Source organism: Macaca thibetana, chromosome 6 (genome assembly GCF_024542745.1).
Source record: "Macaca thibetana thibetana isolate TM-01 chromosome 6, ASM2454274v1, whole genome shotgun sequence".
NCBI lineage: Eukaryota > Metazoa > Chordata > Mammalia > Primates > Cercopithecidae > Macaca > Macaca thibetana.
Genome location: NC_065583.1, coordinates 90,479,114 through 90,504,415, shown reverse-complemented (window position 1 = coordinate 90,504,415; position 25,302 = coordinate 90,479,114). Strand labels below are relative to the sequence as shown.

Genomic DNA, 25,302 nt, shown 5'->3' with positions numbered 1-25,302 from the left:
CAGCTAGAATGCTAAAATTTTCACCCAATAATTGGGCCTGTCTAAGCCTTAGTGATCAAAGTATGTCATGTTTAAGAAAGTTTTAGAAGAAATATAATGTTTCTAACTTTAATTTTTAAGGCTTATAGTTATGGCATATTGACTATGATTTCTTCCCCATGGATGGCAAATGATGCTCCTATCTGTATAAAGTTAACTGGTTTACATTATTTCTGAGTAAGTCCCAGCAATTGTTTTTGTCAGGCTACCACTGGTGTATGGTTTTGTAAGCTGGCCTTGATCCTAAAGAGTAGGGCTAGGAATCCAACATGTGTCCAGTTCTATTTCTCAACCCTCTGAACTATGTAACTTTCTTAGTGCTGACATACTCACTGGCCCGCATTATTTAATCAGCTGATCACAGAAAAAAGAATTTGCCAGATAGCTTCCATTTACATATGACTTTTCATTTTAGAAAATACTTTCATGTACATTATCTCACTTGATTCTCATAACAGATGAAGTCTTATTGTCTTAAATTTGCAGGTCAAGAGTAGAACTTAGGTACCTTAATGATTTGCACCAGGTTACATAACTAAGAAATGACAGAGTCAGGTCTTTGACTCTGAACTGTCTGTGTTCTTCCAATCACACCATTGCCTGGAATCCATTCCAGCATTTGCAGACTGTGAGACAGAGCTAAGCATGTGTGAAAGACCCACTGCCATTGTTCACATCCATCAAGACATCTTTAAAGCTGAAGAATGTGCCGGCATCTCAGTTGGAAGGCATGGGAGCCTCATAGAAACTGAGACACTAGGAAGCCACTGAAAGAGGAATGAACCAGCAGAAGACATTTTAAAGGATATTAAGCCTACTGAATACCACTGCTTTGACGTCTAAATCTTTGAAATATTATTTAAGGGGTACTGACTTTGAGTACAAGTTAGTTCTTGTGCTACCTGTACACAATTCAAATAAAATAAGTATTTTAGTTGAATGTCATTTCATTTGAAATATGTTTAAGTTTGAATACTTTCAAGCTTATTCATTCCCAGTTTGCTAATATGTAAATGAGGGTTTACTTTTTCTCTTAATCCCTTTTTATATGTTTTCAAATTTCAATAGAAATTAAGGCAAATATTTCCGTATCAGAAGCAGACACAAACCAATGCTTTGGATCCCTAAGAGCAGTTATTTAAAGTCAGTTAACTTATTGTTGGAACTTTGAATTGCTAAAGGAAAATATTTTATCTAACCTCATTTTTGTCTCATTTCTAGAATGTCAATAACAACTGTCACAAATGATATTTTTGAAGAGCTATAATGTAAAATGGCATTAGGCTGTCATTTTCACTTACCAGCAAGTAAGATATGACTTGAATTCTAAACGAGGCCTCGCCTACTGTCTTTCCCTTGGTGGTATTATTTTTCTCTCAATTTCCTCACGATGTTGTATTTACAAAGTTAAGTACAGAAAATCCAATTTGAGAGGCTGGAAACAGATCAAATGGTTTAATGAGCTCAGCTTTATTTATATTAGGTGGAGAAATCAAAGCTGAGACTAATAATTTCTGTGCCCATAAAAGAATAAGAGACCTAATTAAGCCCACTCAGTGAACCAGGTTAGAGACTGCTTATCTTCCACATTTCCTGTGTGAAATAGTCCTGTCCCATCTCATCAGCTTTCATGTGAATCTTTACCAAGGAAGTGCAAATAGAGGTATCTGGCTATCCTGAAAGGATAGCAGCGGTAGATCCAGTGTGATTGCATGCCTAAATTATTGTATCTGGTGTGACACAGACACACAGTGATCCTTGTCCTGGCTTTTGAGAAAATACCTAGGCAGATATGAACTCTGTTTCAAAAGAAGACTGGTGCCTAGATAGAAGGTATCATAATGTCTGCATCTGAAACAGCTGTAACATTTGGAATTCAGATCTAGCTGCTTAGTGTGAGCAAAGATATCATACATCAGAGAAACAGCCAATGACCGTCAACTTGTAACTGATTGCCTGCCTGTAAGAATGGGTCAGCACCATATTAGCATAGTCTTCAGTCAAGAAAGGTGGCAATTGAGAGTATCAATATAGTGACACAGATTCTAAAATCATACAAACAAATAATAGAGCATGCAACTTGAAAACTTTTTGAAATTGAAAAAACACAGTGGAATACCTGATATAGTTACTAATCACAGTCCTCCAAACAATTTTATTTTGAACTAGTTAAAATAGCATAATCATTATCTTTCTTCTAGCTTGATCTGCCAGATTCAATTGTAGCAGATGCTATCCAGTGGATTTATCAATGTAATCTAGGATCTGTGATGACAGATCTTCATGAGTAGAATTTATAACTGAGGAAACCTAGTATTTCTGCTAAATCCAGACTTAGGCTTAGGTACATCCAACTGCTCAGAGTGTCAGTGGAGCCCAAGTGGTGAGACCACTAAATTTATCATCAGGGAGAGTTTAGTATGAGCTCCAAAAATTCTCTATGGCTTTTTGCTGCAGGAAAAAAAATATTTCAGTAAAAGATGTGATTCCGAGGCTCAGTAGGTTACCTACTCCCTGTGCTTTAAGGTTTCTGGAAAAAAAAAAAAGCGTCTAAGCAATTTTATAAGTTCTAGAGACATTTGTAGTCTTATTTGTGTAACTCCTGTAATCAAGGCTAAATGCAGACAGCTAAGAGTTTGGTTTGGCCTGTATTTACTTGAAATGGCTAGCACCCATTTACAGGCTCATAAATCTTTCGAGTGTTTCCACCACGTGAGTTTATGGAACCCCACCCCCCACTCATGAACAACTAAAATTGGGTCACAGATAAGCTTGATTACTTGTGGGGAAACAATTTGGGGGAGGTGAATATGTAATTTAGTTTCCCTTAATGTGAGGGATGAATTTGTTCCAACAGGTTTACAAGTTACAGTTTTAGCCTGCAGCTTTCTGTGTTGCTATTTTAAAATGTCATATTTAAAGGAGACACAAGAGCTAAAAATAAGTAAATTTAGGTGTGAAGTCCTAGGACCTTGGGGTAGGATATTTGGGATCCTATGGCTCTTTCGATGACTATGAAGCCCACAGTTGTCTCAGGACTTACTTCTTTTTGTGAGTGGGTTAAAATAGAAATGATTGATTTTTCCCCATTGAAGATTCCACAGATAAAAACTAATTATCTTAATGGAAAATTGATGCTTAAACAGAAACCTTTCTTTATAAACAAATGTATATTGAATTTTTGCAGTTAACAAAGCTAGTGCTTATATATTAAAAACACTCTTGTGATTCAAAACACCATAATGTGTAGCTAAACCATGAGTTTTATACAAGTGCTATGCTATATACTTTGAGTAAGAAGATTAATCTGTAGCAATTCACAAGCTGAGTTAGGGGTAAGATACCAGAGCCGGATGAAAAGCAAGGAGGTCCTTGTGATAGTGTAAGGAAGTGAGGAAGGTGAGGTGATAAAGTGGGAATGGAAAGGAAAGCAAATACCTGATACTGGAGATTAAGTTATTGCTGTGTAGTCAAATGAAAAGGTATATATGTGCTCTCTTTTCTTTTGTTTGGTTTTTGAGTTAGGGTTTCTTTTCCTGAATTGTTTAGTTGCCAGAATACTGGGTGAAAGATATTTGGAAATGCTCTCTGGTAACAGGTTTGGAAATACACCATATCCCCATCCATGGTTTCTATTTCAGAATGGCAAAAGGATCCTGGGCCACCCAAGCTCCAGGGCTGGCATGGTGGGCAGGGAACTCAGGGTCCTAGCAGTGCTTTCCCCTGAAGCCATGAACAAGGCTGTTGTAGTTACATTTCCTTTTTCGGAAATTCAAGTGGCTATGCTGACAAGAGAGAGGATGAAAGCAGGGAGTATCACTAAAATGCTTCTAAAATATTAATTTTGTTTATTTTTATGACCTAAATGTAATAACTGATGTATAGTAACTTTTAACTTATCTGTAACTGACCCTCAGTTCTCTCCAGTTCAAGTTTATCTTTTCATGTTTTTCATCTTAAATAACCACTATATCTCAAACTTGAGTACACAGTAGAATCACTTGGAAAACTTTTTAAAAGTAGTACTGTTTCATAGGCCCAATCCTAAACCAATTTCTGCGCCTAGGGCCTTGGGGCCAAGCATGGGTAGGTTCTAAAATTTCCCCAGCTAATTCTAATGTGCAGCAGGATTGAGTTCCTCCTCTCTAGACATTCACACCTGTAACATCTGTTTATCTCAGTTGATTCTTGGTGATCTTAGCCATTTCTTCCATTGTATGGCCAGCCTGTCTGGTGTTGGATGACTTCGAGTCAGAGGAGAATGACAATGAAATTGAAGGTTTGGGCATTTTCAGCCTAAGGGAAGAAAGGAAGCATGTTAATAATATCCTGTTTTAGAAACAGAAGCAGCCTCTGTATGCCTGAATCATTTTAGTAGGTTAATAAACCCTAAAGTATTGCTCTATTAACTACTCTCCTTACTCTGCCAACAGTTAGGATTTGGAAACATTAAACCCTTGTTTACATCCTCTGTAAGTCAGCATTGATTTGTTTCTCTTCTGGGATTTAGTTAAAAGCAATGCTCAGTGGCACACACATTTTACAAAACGGAACTACACAAAATGATTTAAAAATATAAATAAAATTCCTAATCCCTAAAAAATGCCCCTGATTGTAGGCATACTTCATAATGAAGGATCCAGGATTCCATCAAAATTTTTTTTGTTGTTAAAAAAGTTACTTTGTTATCTCAGAATACAAACTATATAGCATGTGCGTTCTCTCCATAAGGTTTAGAATGCAGCTTATTGCTTTAATGGGTTAAAGTTAAATCTTTCTTTTCAGTAGAAGGCATGCCCTTTAAATTCTTGCCAGGCTAAGTAACACATGAGACAATTTACATCCACTAAGATTTCGGTAACTTGATGCAATAGCCTTGGCAACAAAATTCTACCAAATGAAAAGTGTCAAATTGCGCAGAATGGTGTTCATAGCCAGTGGGCTCCTCATCCACTTCCCTGGGAATTGTGCCAAAGTAAAAGGCTTTAGAGTTTCCATTGGTTATAAACTGCAGCTTTTTGAGCTCTCTTTAGACTAGGAAAGTTGATTACCTATAGCAAGGTTCTCTGGCCAACACTGGCAACCTTGAGACCACTCCCAATCCATCTTCACAAAAGACCTGCCACACATTAATTACAGTATAACTCCTCTTCTGCATAATTCTCCTTCTCTCTAACATTTCCCTCCTTTTCTGTTCTGTTTTCCACTTACGCCTTCTCTTATTCACAATTTCCCACCTCCTCCCTCATGCAGAATTGCATAAAAATCACACAAGTAGTCAAGGGGCAAAGTCGGGAGCTAGCATATTAGAGAAGCAATAATATTGCCTAAGGGCAAAAGAAAGATTTTTTTTTTTTAGGTCACGTCTTATCTAAGCCAAATAGTTGAGCATTTTAATACAAATTATCAAAATAGATGCATAACTACTACCCAAAAACAATATGGGATTTAGTATAAAAATCAATGACCTTTGTGGGCATAGAGGTGAAATAACAGATATAATTACTTTTTAATACAAAAGATCATTTTTTCTGTTTGTGAGACATAAAGGAAGGGCATGCGTCAGATAAACAGTTTGTTTCAGCTGATCTCTCAAGAGACTGCCACAGGCAAAAGACAGCCGGTACAGTACCCATCTCCCCACCCTTCTGTTGCACATTCAGAATTGCAGCCTGGGAACCAGGGGCATCACCAATAAGCAACAGTGAAAAGGGCTGCAAAACCCACACATTTTCATTTCCATTGTATTTATTCTAGTTACCTTCACTGATAACCAAAACAGAGAGGTGAAACAAAGCTGTTTTACTGTTGTTTCACTGTGATCAATCCAAAAACCATGAATATGCTGTTAAGAATAAGCTTGGCAGGTGAACTTCAACACGTGAAAGCATCTCAGTTCTCAACAAGGCAAGAGTGACAGACTTGAAGAGTCAGGCACAGTTTATTGCTGAGATAATAACCAAGAAAATGCCATCTAATAATAATGACAGTAATACTTAAGTGCTTACTACTCAGTGCTACAGTGAAATTGATAGTACTGTTATCATCACCATCCTCATTTTAAAAATGAGAAAACTGAGGTACAAAATTTACATAAAATTAATACAAAGTCCCACAGCTAGCAATACACAGCTTAGCTGGTATTGAACCTGCTCCAAGGTCAGCGCTTTGAACCGTTAGGCCATGGTTCTGTTAAGCTTTATGAAACTTCTGTGCCTTACAAACAAGATTAAATATTTGCAAATGCTTTAAAGCTGAATAGCCTGATGCCAAGAAAGGAAATATGAAATACTTCATTTGAGCAAGGCGTAAAACAATGCCTTTCAAAAAAATAAGCCAGTCAAAGATCATTTCACTGCTTTGTTGCTTTGTAAATGTTAATTAAGCCTCCATTCTAAAATCCTGCCATTTAATTATGAAATAATATTTTTCTTCTATCTCAGTACAATTCCCTTTCCCTACATTCCAACACAGTCCTGAAAAGTGAACAATTTCAAGATTAGACCTCTATTCTTGATATTGAGGAACAGCAGGAAATAAGTACACACTATTAAGTAGACATGACCTTGTTGTTTGTTTTTTTTTTTTTTTTTTTTTGAGACGGAGTCTCGCTCTGTCGCCCAGCCCAGGCTGGAGTGCAGTGGCGCGATCTCGGCTCACTGCAAGCTCCGCCTCCCGGGTTCACGCCATTCTCCTGCCTCAGCCTCCCGAGTAGCTGGGACTACAGGCGCCCACAACCGCGCCCGGCTAATTTTTTGTAATTTTTAGTAGAGACGGGGTTTCACCGTGGTCTCGATCTCCTGACCTTGTGATCCGCCCGCCTCGGCCTCCCAAAGTGCTGGGATTACAGGCGTGAGCCACCGCACCCGGCCAATAGACATGACTTTGGATTGGTACCTCCTTGGATTTCAGTTATGGAGAGAAAGTGGAAGCTCTTGGGGAGGCTTCATGACACTTTAAACATGAGCATTCCTGAATCATAGGTGACAGAGCCATTTGTGTTGTGAGTGGATTTTGGAGGAGTGCCAAAAAGACTTGGCAGGTAACAAAAGTTGGTGACACCGAAGGCCTCAGTTAAAATGTGTAAGAAATAAGTAAGAATTTAATGTCTTCATAAAGATAAGCTAACCTCAGCTTTTATACTGCAATGAGAATAGGATCAGAGACCCACAGAACCAGAAACTAGTCCTTGCTGTCTAACTAGGTCGGGTGCAGTGGCTCACACCTGTAATCCCAGCACTTTGGGAAGCCGAGGCAGGTGGATCACTTGAGGACAGGAGTTCAAGACCAGCCTGCCTAACATGGAAAAACTCCATCTCTACCAAAAATACAAAAATTAGCCAAGTGTGGTGGTGCACGCCTGTAGTCCCAGCTACTCGGGAGGCTGAGACAGGAGAATCGCTTGAACCCAGGAGGCAGAGGTTGCAGTGAACCAAGATTGTGCCACTGCACTCTAGCCTGGGCAACAGAGCAAAACACAGTCTCGAAAAAAAAAGAAAGAAAAACTAACTAGAGGAAAGGAGCAATCTCTCCGTTCTTCATCTTCTAATCTATAAAACAAATAATGGACTAAACAATAGTTGCTAACCTCTTTGATAATCTAACAGATGGAGTCCCTGGACTCCTCATCCTACAGGTTAAAAACTTGTAGTTTAAATCCCTCAAACTCTTTGTAATGCCTACAGTGGTGATTTCTGTTAATTTGCAGTACTGAGAAGGTGAGATACAGCGAGTGTATTTCCTTGTTTGGCAAGATGGCAAGGCCAGCCCAGAACATTGAAAGATACCGAAACAGCATAAGAAGGAAAGTCAAAAAGGCTACTGGGCTAGTTAGCACAGGCACTCTGGAAGGAGGGCAGTCACTGAGGAGATGCCTCTGCTCTGTGCTGAAGGCAAACTGGAATGAACTGACAATTTTGCTTTCGGGGAGGGGGTGATGAAGAGTTCAGTTTTGCTCTCCTGCTTTAGTGTACTGTGCTTTATACATTGGTCCAGACTATCTAATCAGGATCTCATTAAGGGAAAGCTTAGCATTGTTTGAGTTCTCTTTCCCACAGCAGAGCTAAAAGTAAACAGCGGCCAAAGATAAACAAGGAGCATTGCTTTTTCCTGTGTTGTACAATAGTAAGTCTAATTTATTGACAATTATTGTTGGTAGTATAAATACTGAATCTGAGACGAACTTTGCAAAGAGCCTGCTGGTTTCTAAGCTTTACCAAGCCAGCAGACTTTCTTTTGTTGCTAAGGGATTTTTTTTTTTTTTTTCCAAATCAGGATTTCTTAAATAGCAGGCTTTGTATACTGGAAGACACAAGTGACCCACTCGCTACTCAGGTCCAGCTTTTTTTTTTTTTTTTTTTTTTTTAATTCTTTAAATCAATGAATGGCTGAACTTCAACATTTCTCTGCTGTTGTTTCGTATAAAAGAAGTAGATGAGATAGATTTATGAGTAAAAGAATAGAGCTTCTGCTTCTGAATCCTCCTTTGGGGTCATCTGAGTCATGGTTTAGGAAATAATTCCTACAAAAATCCCTGAAACAATGGACCAATTCCACTATTCCCTCTTCTCCCTCATATCCAGCTATCCCCATAAACCCAGAGAGAGGACCTGACCCCATAGAAGCAAAGGTGCCCTGGAATATATTCCTAGTTTGTGAAACAAAATTGCATTTACCAAGATCTGCCTCACAGTTCTTTCTTGACTGATTGCTTATTTACTCCTGGCTATATTTACAAAAGACTTCAGACTGACTTGATATCCTTAAAGTTGGTCTTGTTATCTTTTCATTTTGCTTTTTTTTGTCTGGCCCAATCCACACCCTGCCCTAAGCACATTTTCTCAATAATAACGCCCATTTACACATGACCAGACTTATGTAACATACTAGATCTATCTTAGTCATGCCGCAATGCCTTGCCCTCCTCCAGTTTAAGACATCTCTACCATCAAGGACCAGCCTCTTTAAACACAACCTGTGCCAGGCAGATGTACCATGACACCCAACATGTCTGAGCCCAAGTCCAAGTGAAAACACTAGACTTTTCTTTTTTTTTTTTTTAATAGAGTCTTGCTTTGTTCTGTCGCCAAGGCTGAAGTGCAGTAGTGCAATCATATCTCACTGCAGCCTTGAACTCCTGAAGTCAGGGAGTCCTCTTGCCTCAACCTCTTGCGTAGCTAGGACTACAGGTGCACATCACCATTTGGCTAAGTTTTTTTTATTTTATGTGGAGACAGATTTTGCTATGCTGACCAGGCTAGGCTTGAACTCCTAAGTTAAGTGATCCTTCCACCTGGGCTTCCCAAAGTGGTAGAATTACAGGCATGAACCACAACACCTGGCCAAAGCATTAGAACTTTTTTCTTTAGAGTTTTTACAAAAAAATTTATCATATGTACAATTCCACTCCACATTCTACTCCTTCATATTATGAAAGTTGGTGTATATTTTTTCCGTCTTTTTATATTCTTCATGAACTACAAAGAAAATTAATGTATGCAAATGTACCTATGCTTCAGCAATTTGCCTGTTTAATCAATATAATGTCTTAGATGTGATTCCAAATGATATGCATACCTTTAGTTGACTCACTTAATCTATTACTTTTTATGCCAAGGTATGAATATGGTACAATTTATTTCTCTAATTTATTAGTTATTAATAGATAGAAACGTAGATTTTCCTGAATTTTTCATTATTATAAACAGTAGTTCAATGAACGCACTTCCATAGACATATGTACAAGTTTCTCTGGAACATGTAACTGGAAATGAAATTGCTTGGCTTCATGTAGATGTATCTTAAATATTAGTAAATATTGACAAATTACTCTAAAAAATGGTTGCAACAATTTAAACCTAACCAGCTATTTTGAAGCATATCCCCACAGCTTCACCAACACATGGTGTCTTGCTCTTTCAGATAGTTGTCCAACAATTTTTTCTAATAGGTTGTTTATTTTTTCTTATTGATTTGTAGAAATTTTATTTATTTCATGAATATAATCATTTGTCAATTAAATACGTTGCAAATATCTGCTTCTAGTTTTCCTTGTTTTTTAAATTCTGTATATCAAATGAAGTATTCAGATTTGATACAGTCGTATTAACCAATATTTTCCTTAACTTTTGATTTAGAAAAAAATCCCCCACAGTATTTCAATATCATACTCTCTTACAATGTTTTGTAAAATATTTACAGTTTTATTTTTTACACTTAGATATTTTATTCATCTGGAATGTATTTGTGAATGGTGTCAAGGAGGGATCTACTTTTTAAAAATAATAACCAATTGTTTCAAGAGCATTTATTAAGTAATATCTTTCCCCATTTACTTGTCATATACTAAAGTTACTATTCACGTGTGGGTAAACTCTCTCTTCTGTTCCATTTGCTTATCCCTGCATCAACACCATACTCTTTTAATTGTTGTATGATATTTCTCCTTTAATCTGCTAATGATGAGATTATATTGATAGATATTCAAATATTAAAGTCTTTGAAATGCTTAGATAAACCCTTTCTTTTAGTCCACTGTTGGATTCAAATTATTAATACTTAATTCAGGTTTTTGCATATATATTCTAAGCAAGGCCGGTTTATGATGATTCTTTCTCATATGTTTTTGGTATTTTGGTATCTAAATTATGATAACATAAAAAATGAAGTGGTAAGAAATGGTACCATTTTTTTAAGATGGGATTCTTTGTGCATAAAGATTTGTTTAACTTTTGCTCGTAAAACTATTGATTTTAGAGGTGTAGGGTGAATTTTGACTCTAATTTCTTCAGTAATTTTTGGTCTAGCCATGTTTTCTGTTTTTATTGAGTCACTTTTGAGAGTTCTTTTTATTTTTATTTTTTGTTTTTGTATAAAATTTAAATTTTATGATCATGTGTGGACCTTTTTACACTTAACACAGTGGGAATGTTCATATTTATTCTTTTCCCAAAGGAAAAATTTCTGAATCATCACTATGTTGCACAGTAGAATAGAAATTCAGGTACTTAGTCAAGTTAAGAATGCAAATAACAGACAAGATTAACTTCCAAAATCTGAAGTCATCAACATGATTATATAGTACTCTATCTCAGGCTTTACCTAAAAATTCATTATTATTCAGATAAAGAAAGCCCCTACTTATGTTTTTGAAAAGCCTCTGCCCCACCACAATTTCCCGAGATCTATGAAGAAACTGCAGTCTTGTGATCAGAGTCATATAGTACTGGCAGTTTTGTAATCAAAGGAAAAAATGTCGACTGATTTTATATGTCAATCAGTTGTAGTCAGTTGATCTGATTAGAAACCTTGACAAATGCCTCATGGCGATTGCAAATAACTGCCAATAATATAGGGATGATACAGTAGCTGTTTTGGGATCAGCTCTTGTACAAGAGTAAAGGAACAAAAACATCTGTAAGTAAGGTATCAGAAAAATAATTGTCCACAACCAAAAAGACAAGAAAAGTAATCGAGGTTTCCAGGAATGTGTCCATGTGGTTCCTTCAAGGGGCTCCTCAGGGTGCTGTTGAATGTGTTCCAAGGCCAGCCTGTTGTAGGTCTCACTGATTTCAAACATAGTAAAATGCTGCTGCACTTACTGACAGATACAATCCCACTCCAATCTATCTCATCCGCTGATGGAAGTTCATCATTCTCCATGCTCTATGCAATGGTCCCGAAAACCTTCCTGTTACCATGGCCAGCGTTAAAGAGTCACTCAGCTCTGAATAATCTGGTGGCTTTGGCATTTCAGAGAAAGCCACCAGAAAGTAAATCCCCTGGGTCACTAGGCTCAGAGAAAGGTGAGTGCCACCAGTCTGGAGCACCAGCTACTAGTGATTAAGAACCTTGTGACTGTGGCAGGTCATGCGCGGCCCTGGTCCCTGTGGCCGCTCTGGCACCCCCACCACCGGGCGGCCCCGCTTCTGAGAGTTCTTTTTAGAAAATAGTTTATAATCTAAGTATTCAAATATGTTAGCATTAGATGAGTCATATTATTTTCTGATATCTAAAGTTGTATCTCATTGTTTTTGTGCCTGCCTTCTTCTCATGATCAGTAATGCCAAAGAATGTTAGTATCTTTTCAAAGAGTTAACTCTTTAAACAATTATATTTCATTTATGTGATCAATAAATTTTATTAACTGCTATATGCCAGACTGTTCCAACTAACTGGGTTTCTTTTTAAAAAGTAAAGATTAAACAAATCCTAGATCCCAGCATTGTGGATTTTATGAGGCAGAAACAGGTTGTTCAAAAAAGAAAAAATAATTAATTATCTGATATATTAAGAAGATAATAAATGCTATGGGAAAATAAAGCAGAGTGAGGAGAGTCAGAAGTGCCACATGTTGGGAGCAGCATGCAGGCTGCAATTTTAAAGAAGGTGGGCAGAAATATTATTGAGAAGATGAGATTTGAGCAAAGATTTAAAGGAGGCAGGGAAGTTAGTCATGTGAGCATCCCAGAAGTAATATTCCTGGTGGAGGGAACAGCCAGTGCAAAGGCCCTAAGGCAGGAGCATGCTGGGCATGTCTGGGGATTGCGAAGAGGCCAGTGTGGCTCCAATAGAGTGAATGAGAGGGAGAAGAGAGAAGTCAGAATAGGTAAGGGTAATGACTCTGAGTTTAAGAAGGCTGTGGGAGGAATGACATAATCTGATTTATAGTTTTAAATATAAACGGAAGCAGAGTAGAAAAGTTATGATGCTATTGCAATGTAAAGGCAAAAAATGATAGTCACTTGGATTAAGGTGGCAACAACTGACATGTAGTGGTGAATTTAGAGTCACCTATCTCTGTTGCCTTCATTTGTCTTTATTTCACCAGTGTTGGCTTATATCATTAGTATTGTCTTCCTGCTTTCTATAGTTGAGTCATTAACCACCTTGTCTTATCTGTTTTGTTCTGCTAATTATAATTATATATATTTTATTAGTCTCCTAATTTTATAATTTATTCTTTCTTTGCCTTACTAAGTTTTGTTTTTCTCAACTTTATCTGTCAGTTTCTGAAAGAAAGTCTTCCATTATGGTTTTGGATTTGTAAATGTTACTTTATATTAGTGTTTGAATTATATATTTTGAGGCCATTTTCTCTTAGATGCATATAGATCCACACTGTTATATCTTCCAGGGGAAATCATTTTTTGAACCTTTTTAAATCTCTATGAATGTTTTAAAGCCTTACTTTGTATACGATTTCCTATTAGTATTACTACTCCAACTTTCTGTTCTGCTGTGGCATTTCCTGGCCATTTACTTTAGACTTTAAGAGTCATTCATTACTTTAGGGAAATCTTATATAGCACAGATCTGGAACTGTTTATATCCAATCTAGAGCCCTGTTAATTAGTGGGTTTTATACATTTACAGTTATTTTGATTGCTAATAAACTTTGAGTTATTTCTACTAACTTACTTTGTGTTTTCTATGAACTGAGCCTTTTTGTTAGCTTCTGTTTTTACTTTTCTTCCATTGATGTGATTAAACACTCCACTTTTTTGGTTACTAATGTGTATGGTTTTTAAAATACATATACTTAAAAATATTTTAAGTTAATAATGTATTTAACTTGTTCTTGAATGATACAAGGACTTTTATTTCCTTGTGTGGTTTATAATTTTTTTATTATAAGCATGGCTAGAATTCTCTGTAGGAATTCCTTGTGCCCTTTGACAGGGTCCTACATGATTTAAAGATTCCAGACCAGTTTTATCTTACTTTCTCGGCTTCATGTTCCTGGTCTATGTGAATAGTGTGAATTTGGATGTCACATCTACATGGGGCAAGGTTTGGAGTTCAAGTTTCTGACTGGTAACTATTTGCCACTCTCCCAGAGCAGTGAACAAAGATTTTTCTGATTCCCTATTTATGATTTTGGCAGCCGTTCATGGCTGCTAGGTCTCTGCATGTAATTTAGTCCTGGCAATGTGCAAACAGGGCCCTGACATCTCCTCACAGGCATTAAACCCTGCCCTTCCCAGTTCTGATTGCTCTGTGAGCCACAGGACTTCAGTCCTGTTACCCAGTGTGACATTTTGTTGTGGCTTTATTTTTGGCACATGAGGATTTATGATTCCAAATTTTGAGTTACACTATAAATTCCAAATTGTACTATTCTTATTTACATTTTAAGCAATTTATTTGTTTGGAGCAAGGGTGGGGGATTCTTATACATCAGTACTGTCTGCCATATTGACTTGAAGTTCATCTTTCACATTTTTACATTTAACAGATATTCAAATCTTAGTGATTGTTTTTTTATTCTGAGTACTTCATTATACAGAGACATTTTTCATTTAACATTTCTTTTTCTCTTAAAGTCACCAAATATCTTGATTTCTTTATGTAAGAGAAATGAAGCATGCAGAAATTCCTAATCAACTACAGTTTTGTGATAACCTGATTTTTTCTACAGATACTAAATTTTAAAAAATTTAAAGTTTGTATTTAATGTGATTGCTTTCTGTCCTTCAAATCTTCCAAAATATAGCTGGAAGACCAAATCTAGTGTAGGCCGGGAGGTTACCTAAACATTTTGCTGAGGCTTGTGAAAACCAGCTATGGTCAGTCTAAGTACAAACACATTCCACTTCATTCTAACAAGGTTTGGTTTACAAACTTCAAGCAGGTTAAAGTCTACATAACACAAAACTCACGGAGAAATCTGCCTCACTGGTTAGACTGAGCAAAGTTTCCTTAAAATTTGAAGAGAGATTCAAGAAGGGTAATATGTCATGGTAGATTATTAACATTAATAATTCCGTTTTATTTTAGAAAAGGATGTGTTTTTAGAAGTTTTGTTATTAAGTACTACATCCTCCTAAAGTCTTCCTTCCATTTAAACGTTTTGAGAGCTTACCCTAATTCCTTATCACAAGAAAGGCAGGGCGTACAGTGTCCTCACCAGTATCTCCATGGAAACTTTTGCTTTGAATTTCTGCTTTGCCTGTATTCTCTCTCTCCACTCTTGATTCTAGCTTCTTTCAGGTGTTTTCTTCTCTCTGTCTCTTATCCACAGAGCCATGAAGCAGTCTCCTTTTGTTTTTGTTTTTTTCTTTTCTTTTCTTCTTTTTTTTTTTTTTTTTTTTTTTTTTGCATTCTGCCAAATTCTAAAAGTACAAATCAGAGTGACAAGCAGACAAAACAGCATAATGGGTGTTTTGGTGAACATTCTTTTTATCCCCCTGTTATGCTGCCAAGGCTGGAGTGCAGTGGCATGATCATAGCACACTACAGCCTCAAACTCCTAGGTACAAGCGGTCCTCCCACCTTGACTTTCCCAGTAGATAGGACTGCAGGCATGCTAATTTTGTTATTTTTTTTTGTAGAGGCAAGGTCTCACTATTTTGACCAGGCTATTCTCGAACTCCTGGCCTCAAGCAATCCTCCCACCTTAGCCTTCCAAAGCACTGGGATTTCAGATGTGAACCACTGCATCCAGACTGACATCCTTATTTTTAAAGCTTCCTCTGCCGTCTGTAACACAGGAACTTTTGCAATGGCTCTGTTTCTCCTTCTAACCCTATCATTCTTCCACCATCCAGCCTGCCACCATATGTTGTATGCCATCCACCCTTTTTGATGTCCTTAATTCTCACTGCCTCCCTCTTGAGCTGTCTTTGGAAAGAAACCAAATTTTCCTCACTTTCTGTTGAAAAGCAAATCTGTCTTCTCTTGATGTCACCTTGTCTTTGTCTTGAGGTCCATGCACTTACTTCCCAATGGACTATTAAGGAGTTTTGCTGAACAAATTATTTCCCCAAGAATAATTCTGTTTATAAGATTTTAAAATAATATTTTTCTCTTCCCCAATATATGTTTTAGAATGATTTTACAACTTTTTGCTTAACTCCAATTTTCTGAAATATTACTAACTCAGGTTTTGTTAGATAATGAAAATTTCAAGAATGTAGTTCTTGTGAATGGTAAACTATTCATTTATATTTATATTATTTACTAGGCTAATTTAGTTAGAGCAAAAGGAATCTAAAAATATCTTGAATTGAGAAGCCAATATAGCTTGGGTATGAATAGTATAGATGAAATCATGTATCTGCCTGCCTAGTTTCAAATCTTCCTCCATCACTTACTAGCTGGGGTGACCTTAGACAAGTCATTTAACCTCTCTGTTCTTTGGTTTCCTAATCTATAATATCTAATAATAATAATAACAATAATCGTCTCTCTCTCTCTCTCTCTATATATATATATATACACACACACACACACACACATCTTACAACAATGCCTAGCACCTAGTAGGCACTATATACATGTGTCAGCTAAGATTTACTTACTTAAACACAGATTCTCAAGAACAAAAATATGAGATAAAGGAAGCTGACAGATGAGGGTTTCAGATTAAGTATTATAGATATCTGATGTTAAAAAATATACTTAATGAAGAAATCATTATGTTTCATTATGTTTCATTATATATTCTAATATACTCTAAATGAATTCACAATGTTCTTGACTTAAGGATGTAAGGCATATATCCTTAAATAGCTCTTAGTATTTTTTTCTGGCTCCTTAGGAAATCTGATAAAAGTAACTTACTCCTTTCAAGAGCTCTGCTAATGCTGGGTACAGTGGCTCACACCTGTAATCCCAACACTTTGGAAGGTTGAGGCAGGAGAATTGCTTGAAGCCAGAAATTCTAGACCAACCTGGGCAACAAAGCAAGAGCCTGTCTCTACAACAAATAAAAAAACTTGACCAGGCATGCGGGTGAGCACCTGTAGTCCTAGTTGCTAGAGAGGCTGAGGCAGGATCACTTGAGCCCAGGAGTTGGAGTCTGAAGTGACCTATGATTGTTCAACTGTGCTCAAACATGGGAAACAGAGCAAGACCCTGTCTCAACATGTGTGTGTATATATGTGTATATATATTTATACATGTATATATTTATACATATATACACATTTATACATATATATTTTTTGAGACAGCGTCTTGCTCTGTTGTCCATATCTATATATTTGTGTGTGTGTGTATATATATATATGATTGTTTTTAAAAGGAACTATGTTAAAATATTGGTTACCCAGGGGATTCACAATGCCCGTGAAGCCCATTCTTATACCTCAGATTAAGAATCCCTGGCTTAAGAGTTTCTGGCAGGAAATTAAATGCAAGAAAATAAAATATTTTTAAATGTTAAAGATTATACAACTTAGATGACCTTTTTGTTGCCAGGGACTCTGATGGATCTAAAATGCTACCCTACTTGCTAGCCAGTAAGTTAGCCTGCCACAGTTTCATGGATACTGACAGATACGAACATTCTAGGTCAGAGACAATGCAATTTTATCATTCATGGCACAGCACACAGCACTGCTCCATGTTCGCATCAGTTCTCCTTGCCCCAAAGACCCAGACAGGCAACACAAAGCAGCCCAGTAGGATGCTGTGCATGCAGTGGATTTGCATCACAGCTGAGGATATCCAAGTTTAGGAAAGCCCAATCTTTTATAACAAGTACAAGCAAACATGCCTTATCTTTGCAGTAGAAGGACATGTCTTTTTTATACTAGACAGTAAGCAAATCTGCTGTCTGCTTTAGAGGAAAGCAACTGTGTCTATCCTCCAAAGTGGATCATATATTCTTAAAAAAAAAAAAAAAGTCCAGAATGAAAGCTGTCAGTGCCTCTGCTTGCAAGCCATGCAGAAACAAAGAAAAAGAATTGTCTACCAATGTTTGTCCCATCAAGTCAGGAAGGGAAAATTTTGTCATATATTAGTTGGGAGAGGGTGGATAAAGTTAGTTATGTGGATGGATAGATAACTAATAAGCTCTTCGCTGTAATCAGAAATAAGAAAAGAACAAGACGTATGTGATGTTTGCCTTCAGGGAGCTAACAGTCTGGTGATAGTGACAGGTTTTAAACAGATAAGCCATAAAATGATTAATTGCAATTTAGATAAGTTTCACCAGAAGAAATGAAGATTTATGAAACTATATATTGAGGGACTTGATCTAGTTTATGATATCAAAGAAAGTGTCCCTGAGGAGGTAACATTTGAAAACAAGGCCTAACAGACAGAATAAAGTTGAGCATCTCTTATCCTAAAACCCAAACGCTACAAAATCCAAAACTTTTTGACCGCCAACATGACATTACAAGTGGAAAATTCCACACCTGACCTCATGTGATAGGCCACAGTCAAAATGCAGTCAAACTTTGTTTCATGCACAAAATTATTAAAATTATTGTACAAGTTACCTTTAGGGTATGTGCATAAGGTATACATGAAACATAAATGAATTTTGTGTTTAGACTTAGGTTCCATCTCTAAGATATTATATAAGCAGATATTCCTAAATCTGAAAAAAATTCAAAATCTAAAACATTTTGGGTCCCAAGCATTTCAGATACTTCACTTGTGGTAGGAATTGTCAGGTAAAGAGTAGGGAATACAATATTCTGGGTAGAAGGAAGACCCTATTGAATGAAGGAACCCTGTATTATTAGAGAAACTACAAGAAAGTCAGGATTACTAGAGCATTGTAAGACAAGCAGGAGCCAGATTGGATTTTGGACTTGATTTTGATGGCAATGCAAAGGCAGTAAAGGGTTAAGAAAGAGAATTACCTCATTATATTAGCATTTTAAAATGCCCCTTCATTGTTGTACGTGGGATTGGTTGTAGGGAAAAGGATGAATGCAGACATTAAAAGAGCTTATTGCTACAAGCCCAGCAAGAGGTGATAGTGCTCTGGCTACAGACAGTGACAGTGTGGATGAAGAGAAATGAATGGATTCAAAAAATATGTTTATAAAGTGTAGTTGTCAGACCTGCATGATTGATTTCATCTAGAGGGAGTAAAAGAAAGTTGTGGATGATTCTCAGATTTCTGGCATGGGCAACTGTGCAGGCAGAGTGCCTAGAATTAACTAGCCTCTTGGGGATTCATCTCATAAATTCACTTCTATTTCAGTGACAGCAAGCATGCTAGATATATACTCACAGGGAACCTGATTCTCTCCAGAGCCCTAAGAACTAACTTTGGTACAGATAAAAGATGAGCTGTAGGGAATTGAGATGTCACACTCACCTCAATATGCTGGTAGTTTTTACTTGAATTCATAGAAGAAAGAATACCGTTGTGCTCTCAGTTGGTTACAAATTGCACCTCAAATTTTCCTACCAGTATGATCCCTTTTAAGCTGTATAATTTACACTGGGGTATGATGCCATCATTAATGCTCCCCATGTTGATTCTAATGAGGCATATGTCCTTTTCTCATGCGGAGAAAAGAATGCTCTTACTACCCACAGATATTCTGAATATATAGTTGATATTCAACCATATCAAATATTGAACCTGGTGCTTCCAATATGTAAGTTATTCCTTAGGATTAAGAAACTACTAAAAGCATTTTCTTGGAGTATTTAAAATACAGTTGACAAAAATCCAACTCAAGCTAACATAAGAAAATGTGTAGCTCATATAAGTAAAAACTTTCAGAGCAGGGTAGGACTCAGGCAGTCATAGATACCCAAGATGTCATCACGCTGCTGTCTTGCTCCATGAATCCCTTCTGGAGTCCTTTGTTACCCTCGTTATTGGGCAGGCTTTCTTCATGAAGTACAAAAGGAAGTCACTGGCAGCTCTAGGCCTACAGTCCATCTGATTTCCCCGTGGAAAAGTGTCTCGCTTCCTGACCATGAAAACAGGGAAGACTGTTTGAGTCATGTATTCACCTCTGAGCTAAAGCTCTGATTGTCCAAGTTGGGTCACCTGCTTGCCTTGGCCAGTCTAATTGGAATCATATTTGGTTCTGGTTCTAATCTGTTCTCCACAAGAAGAGGAGATTTTATCCCAGAACATGAGGAAATAAAGATGGATGGGCATGCAAACAAACAAATAATAAATGCCCACTTCAGATAAGTAAATTGGGGAAGAGCTGAAACATCACAGAATGATTTCAGTACAGGCTAGTGTAGAATTGCAGATGTGGAAGGTTAAAACAAGGTACATTGATATGAGATGAAGAAAAGATAATTATGCAGTAATACACATGAAAAGATAGAAAGACTGTAGTATGTTGCTTGTGAATCCATAGGTGTCAAAGTTTTAAAAACAAAGATGTACAAGGATGAATAAAAACTATGTCTAGAATGTGGGAATGATGGTTTAATTTTGGTATTTTACTACTCTTAAATTAGATCCTTGTATCTGAGGTGGAACTCCTCAGCTAAAGAAAACTGAAAACAATTAGAAAGATCCGGAAGAGCTCTATGAAGATGAGTAATGGGTAGAAAGTAAAATTTAAAAATCAATAAATTTGTATGTAGTGTTTTGTCCATGCAAAATAAAGCTCTTTGAGGAGGATAAAATATATACAATTATTGCAATAGCAAAAGAGAAATATAATGCTTTTACATATATGGTTTCAATTCAGAAAAAAAATGCAGCTATTTTTCTCTTTGCATCCATACTCAAAATAAAACAGAATAAAAGAAGTTCAAGCAGGTGCACGAAATATTTGTATGAGAGATAAATATTTTTAACTTGGAGTTAATAACTGTTAGAATGAATTTCAAGCCTTCTCTGGGATCTTTTAAAGTAGAGTTCCTTCTCATATGTTTGGACCGTGGGGCACTGTACTGCTCAAGGGTAGAGTAACCAGTTAGATGACTATATGCTTCATGAGGACGGGAATCCTCTGTTGGGCAAATTCACATCTGATGGGCTGGAGCATAATGGTCTCTAAAATATTTGCTAAGTATGTGTTGATGCTAATTTGTATTTCACTTAGTTGTTAATTATATGTTTGGAATCTGGTTTATGGATCTGTTTAACAAATATTACATTTATATTAGTGTTGTCGTCATACATACATGGCATCATACGTAGACTGCAACTTTCTAGCTGCTGTGTTTTCAGTGAGTAGAAGCTAGATGTGCTCAGTAAAAGATGATGACAAGAAGAGACTGATATAATTTCCAGTTATCTGCAATTTTGGATCATCTGATCCATTGTCTCCATCTATTGTCAACTAAGTATTCATTTCAGGAGTAATTATGGAAGATGAGGTTTGTTAATATTACAAGTTATAATGAATATGAAGGACACAGTCATAACACCTTTATGAATAGACTCAATATTGCATTCAGGTCTTTAGGGAATTAAGCAACAGAATTTAGGTTCAGTAAAAAAACTTAAGGACCATCTTCCACCCAATCTTATCTTCTTCTCTAGTTATCTCATTATTTAAGTGATGATGTGATTGAGACCTAATTATGTTAAGAGACTTGCCCATTTACACTGTTGGTGGGAGTGTAAATTAGTTCAACCATTGTGGAATACAGTGTAGTGATTCCTCAAGGATCTAGAACCAGAAATACCATTTGACCCAGCAATCCCATTCCTGGATATATACCCAAAGAATTATAAATTATTCTACTAGAAAGACACATGCACGCGTATATTTATTGCAGCACTATTCACAGTAGCAAAGACTTGGAACCAACCTAAATGTCCATCAATGATAGACTGGATAAAGAAAATGTGGCACATATACACCATAGAATACTATGCAGCCATAAGAAAGGATGAGTTCATGTCCTTTGTAGGGACGTGGATGAAGCTGGAAACCATCATTCTCAGCAAACTAACACAGGAACAGAAAACCAAACACCGCATGTTCTCACTCATAAGTGGGAGTTGAACAATGAGAACACATGGACACAGGGAGGGGAACATCATACAGTGGGGCCCATTGAGAGGTGGGGGTTTAGGGAAGGGATAGCATTAGGAGAAATACCTAATGTGGATGACAGGTTGATGGGTGCAGCAAACCACCATGGCACGTGTATACCTATGTAACAAACCTGCAGGTTCTGCCCATGTATCCCAGAACTTAAACTATAATAATAAAAAAAGAGAGGGAGAGACTTGTGCAATTTGAAATAACCTCTTTATGGCAGAAACTGAACTAAAACCTACTTGAAAGAATTTCAATTTCCTGAAGCTAGAGGAGAGTTTTCAGAGGCCTATCTTAACATCAATATTGATTTCAATTGGTCAATATAATCTCTACCTTCATATCATCTTGAGACTCAATTGGTTGACCATTTTCATAATGCTCTAAGAATGAACTCAACACAGACATTAAACACATGCATACTATGTTTGTTTTTCCTTATGTATATTTAAGGAAAGTATTATATTTGAGGAGAACTTAGGGGATGTGGCTAAAATTAGCCCTCCACTAGGAAGTATTTTTGAGGATGAAGAAATGTGGAAGTTATTTAACTGCTTTACAGATGTTTTAAACTTGAGGCTCTTAGTTTTATTGATTTACTGTGATCTAATTACTCTAATTCGTTCACCACTGACCAAGGAAGACATAGTCGTTCAGTTCAAAGATCTCCCCAAGCCCTGCCTGAACTTCTCTGAAATCAGTAGAGTAGTTAATGCATGATGAAAAGATTGTGGTTTGCTACAGCAAATTATTTTTATCTTAGATAATAAAAACAACCAAGGAGTCATAATGGTGGGAGTCACCAGAAATGATAATGAATTATAATAAATATCACAGTGCAATTGATATATTAAAAACAACAGCTTTCTTACAGCCACCAAGTAAACTGTTTTATATCATTCACAGCTAGGCCAGAGTTGTTCCTTGGACCTAAGGAAACATGCCTACCTAGGATGTTCAAACAAATGTTATATTGCCTAAGTGGGATATGTTCAGGGTTTTAGCCAATCACATTGCAGACAGCTATCTTTAAATATTAAAGCAGGATAATTTAATCTGAATTGAATTTCAGTATTAGAAAATAGAGCAGCCTTTTAAAAATAATACCCTCCACATTACCAAACAATCTCTGTCCTGTTTCCTTTATGCAGTTATAAAATTATGGAAGTCAGGGTTTTAACAAACTTGTGCTTGTAGACCCATAAATGGAAGGCACCCTAGAAAGCAGCCTCCATGACAGTTTCACATGTGATTCGGAGTGCTGAAAGGGCTTACTGTTTGGCTTCAACTCTTTATTGAGATCCTTAAAACTTGATTTCTGGGTGTTTTTTTTTTTCCTTCCCAAGAGAACAAACAAGCTATAGTTCGAGGCAGTACTAACCCCAAGCATTTTTATTAATGTTTACTCAGCAACAGTCTGAGCTTTGTATGGTTGCTTTATCCCCAATTCACTGTGTATCTGCAATTTCCTGTTCACCATCTGGGAAAATCAGATGTAACTCTTATGAGAAGAGGCACCAACGTTCCATCTCTACTTCATTATTTCAGATATAATCAAAGGAGTAAATCTACAGTGTGTTCTTGGCTGTAATGCAGTAGAGTTGTCCATTGTCTGGATACAAATCCATTCGTGTTCATCTTCTTCTAAAGGAATCTCTTTTCCAGATATAGTTCTATTAAATACTCTATCAATAGTTAATGCTTAAGGTTTGTCAGGTTCAAGCTGATAAGCCATACTTCTTAAAAAACTAGTATTCTTTTATCTTGATGCTGATACTCTTCGGGGCTCTAGAGGTTCTTGCTACCACTTTTGTAAGGAGACATTGCTCAGTGCTCTGCCCCAGCAGCCATTTTGTTCAGAGAAACCGTGTACACAGTGGTTACAGCAGGGACTCGGGAGCCAGACCAGCTGCTTGGGTTCAAACTCTGGTTCTGCCTCCTCCTAGAATTTAACCTTGAGAAGTTAAATAACCTCTCTGTGCCTCAGTTCCTCCATTTATAAAATGGGGATGATAATTCTAGTAATTACCTCTTAGGATTATTGTGAGGATTAAGTAAGTTATTCTAAGTATTACTGAGAAGAGTGCTTAGCACTTAGTGGGCAGTACTTAAAGGTTAGATATTTGTATAGCTGCTCTTATCTCAAGGCTTTGCATTTGCTGTTTCTTCTATCTAGAATATTCTTTCAGACTTCACATGGTATGCCCTCTCCAGATGTCACTCCTCAAATAGGATTTTCCTGGTCATCTTTTTCACTGTTCCTATTTGCTGCTTTATTTTTTTAAAGCCTTGATCACCATCCAATATTATATTTTATATTTATTTTATATTTTGAACTCCCTGATTCTAGAGTCTAGAACAGTGTCTGGTATGTACATAGTAGATGCTCAACAAATATTTGGAGAATGAATGAAGAAATTATTATAGAAAGATATTTATATTAGAATGCATTTCTGTAGATGTATGAATCTCTCTATCAGAACTCTCCAGAGCACAAAATAATCACAATTACTACAAGATAAATTAGATCTTGTTTTAGGCTGTGCTTGCAATGCATTGAACACTAGCCTCATGTGAAACACTTAAGAGTGTCTACAGGGACTCACAACATAAGCCTGATCTTTTAGTTTGACTTCTCAAAGTCAGTTATATTTTCAATATAAATGAAGTAAAACATACCCTTGAAACAGAAAAAAATAGTACAAGTTTAAAAATTTAAGACAGTTCTCTACATACAAAAATGATAATACTTTCTATCACTGGTCAAGAAAAACTCACTATTTTAAGTAGTAATCACTTGTGTGCATTTTTTTCAGTATTGCTATTAGAAGAACTTTCTCATTTTCAATTTTGAATCATTCAACAATGAATTGTTAGAGCTGTTGCTTTGCTTTACCACATACCACCGGGTAAAATAGCCAAAGTCTGTTTAAGCAGGTTAAGTAAAAATGGAAAATGTCAGAAAAATGGAAGACCTCCTAACCCACACCAGAATTGCACTTGCTTTGATACTATTATCTCAATAATGTCAAACAAAAATGAATTGACTTTGCCTTTTGAAATTTTATTTAGCTACGCACTGTCAGTACCTTAAAGATAAAAGAATAAATGTTTCTTCTTTCTTGAACCCTTACTGTGTACCAATATGCTTAACATTGAGTGGGATACAAAAATGCGTAAAGTTATGTTCTTGAAAAGTTTATAGTCTGTTTAGAGCAACAAGACAAAAAAACCCATAAGAAATCAGTGCATATCAGTAAATCATTCGTTTCTAAAAAAATTCAGGTGTAGGAAGATTATGGTGGGTGGTTGAGAACACAAGAAGAGAGTGATGCTTTGCCAAACATTAAAGGATGAAAAGCATTTTATTAGGTAATTTGGAAGGAGAAGAGAACATTCCATGCATGAAACACAGCCTGAGCAAAGATAAAAATGACAAATTATGCCAGACATTCAAAAAGAAGATTTGGTACCATTACTGTTGACACTATTCCACAAGACAGAGAAAGAGGGAATCCTCCCTAAATCATTCTATGAAGCCAGT

General features: G+C 36.6%; 1 protein-coding gene and 1 pseudogene across 5 annotated transcripts in view; one reads left to right on the top strand and one right to left on the bottom strand.

Moving 5' to 3' along the window:
- The window catches only part of ADGRV1 (adhesion G protein-coupled receptor V1), a 593,679-nt gene that overhangs the window by 442,029 nt on the left and 126,348 nt on the right, over window positions 1-25,302 (top strand). The gene's annotated exons all lie outside the window — the stretch shown is intronic.
- LOC126957014 (transmembrane protein 251-like) lies at window positions 11,304-11,801 on the bottom strand (annotated as a pseudogene).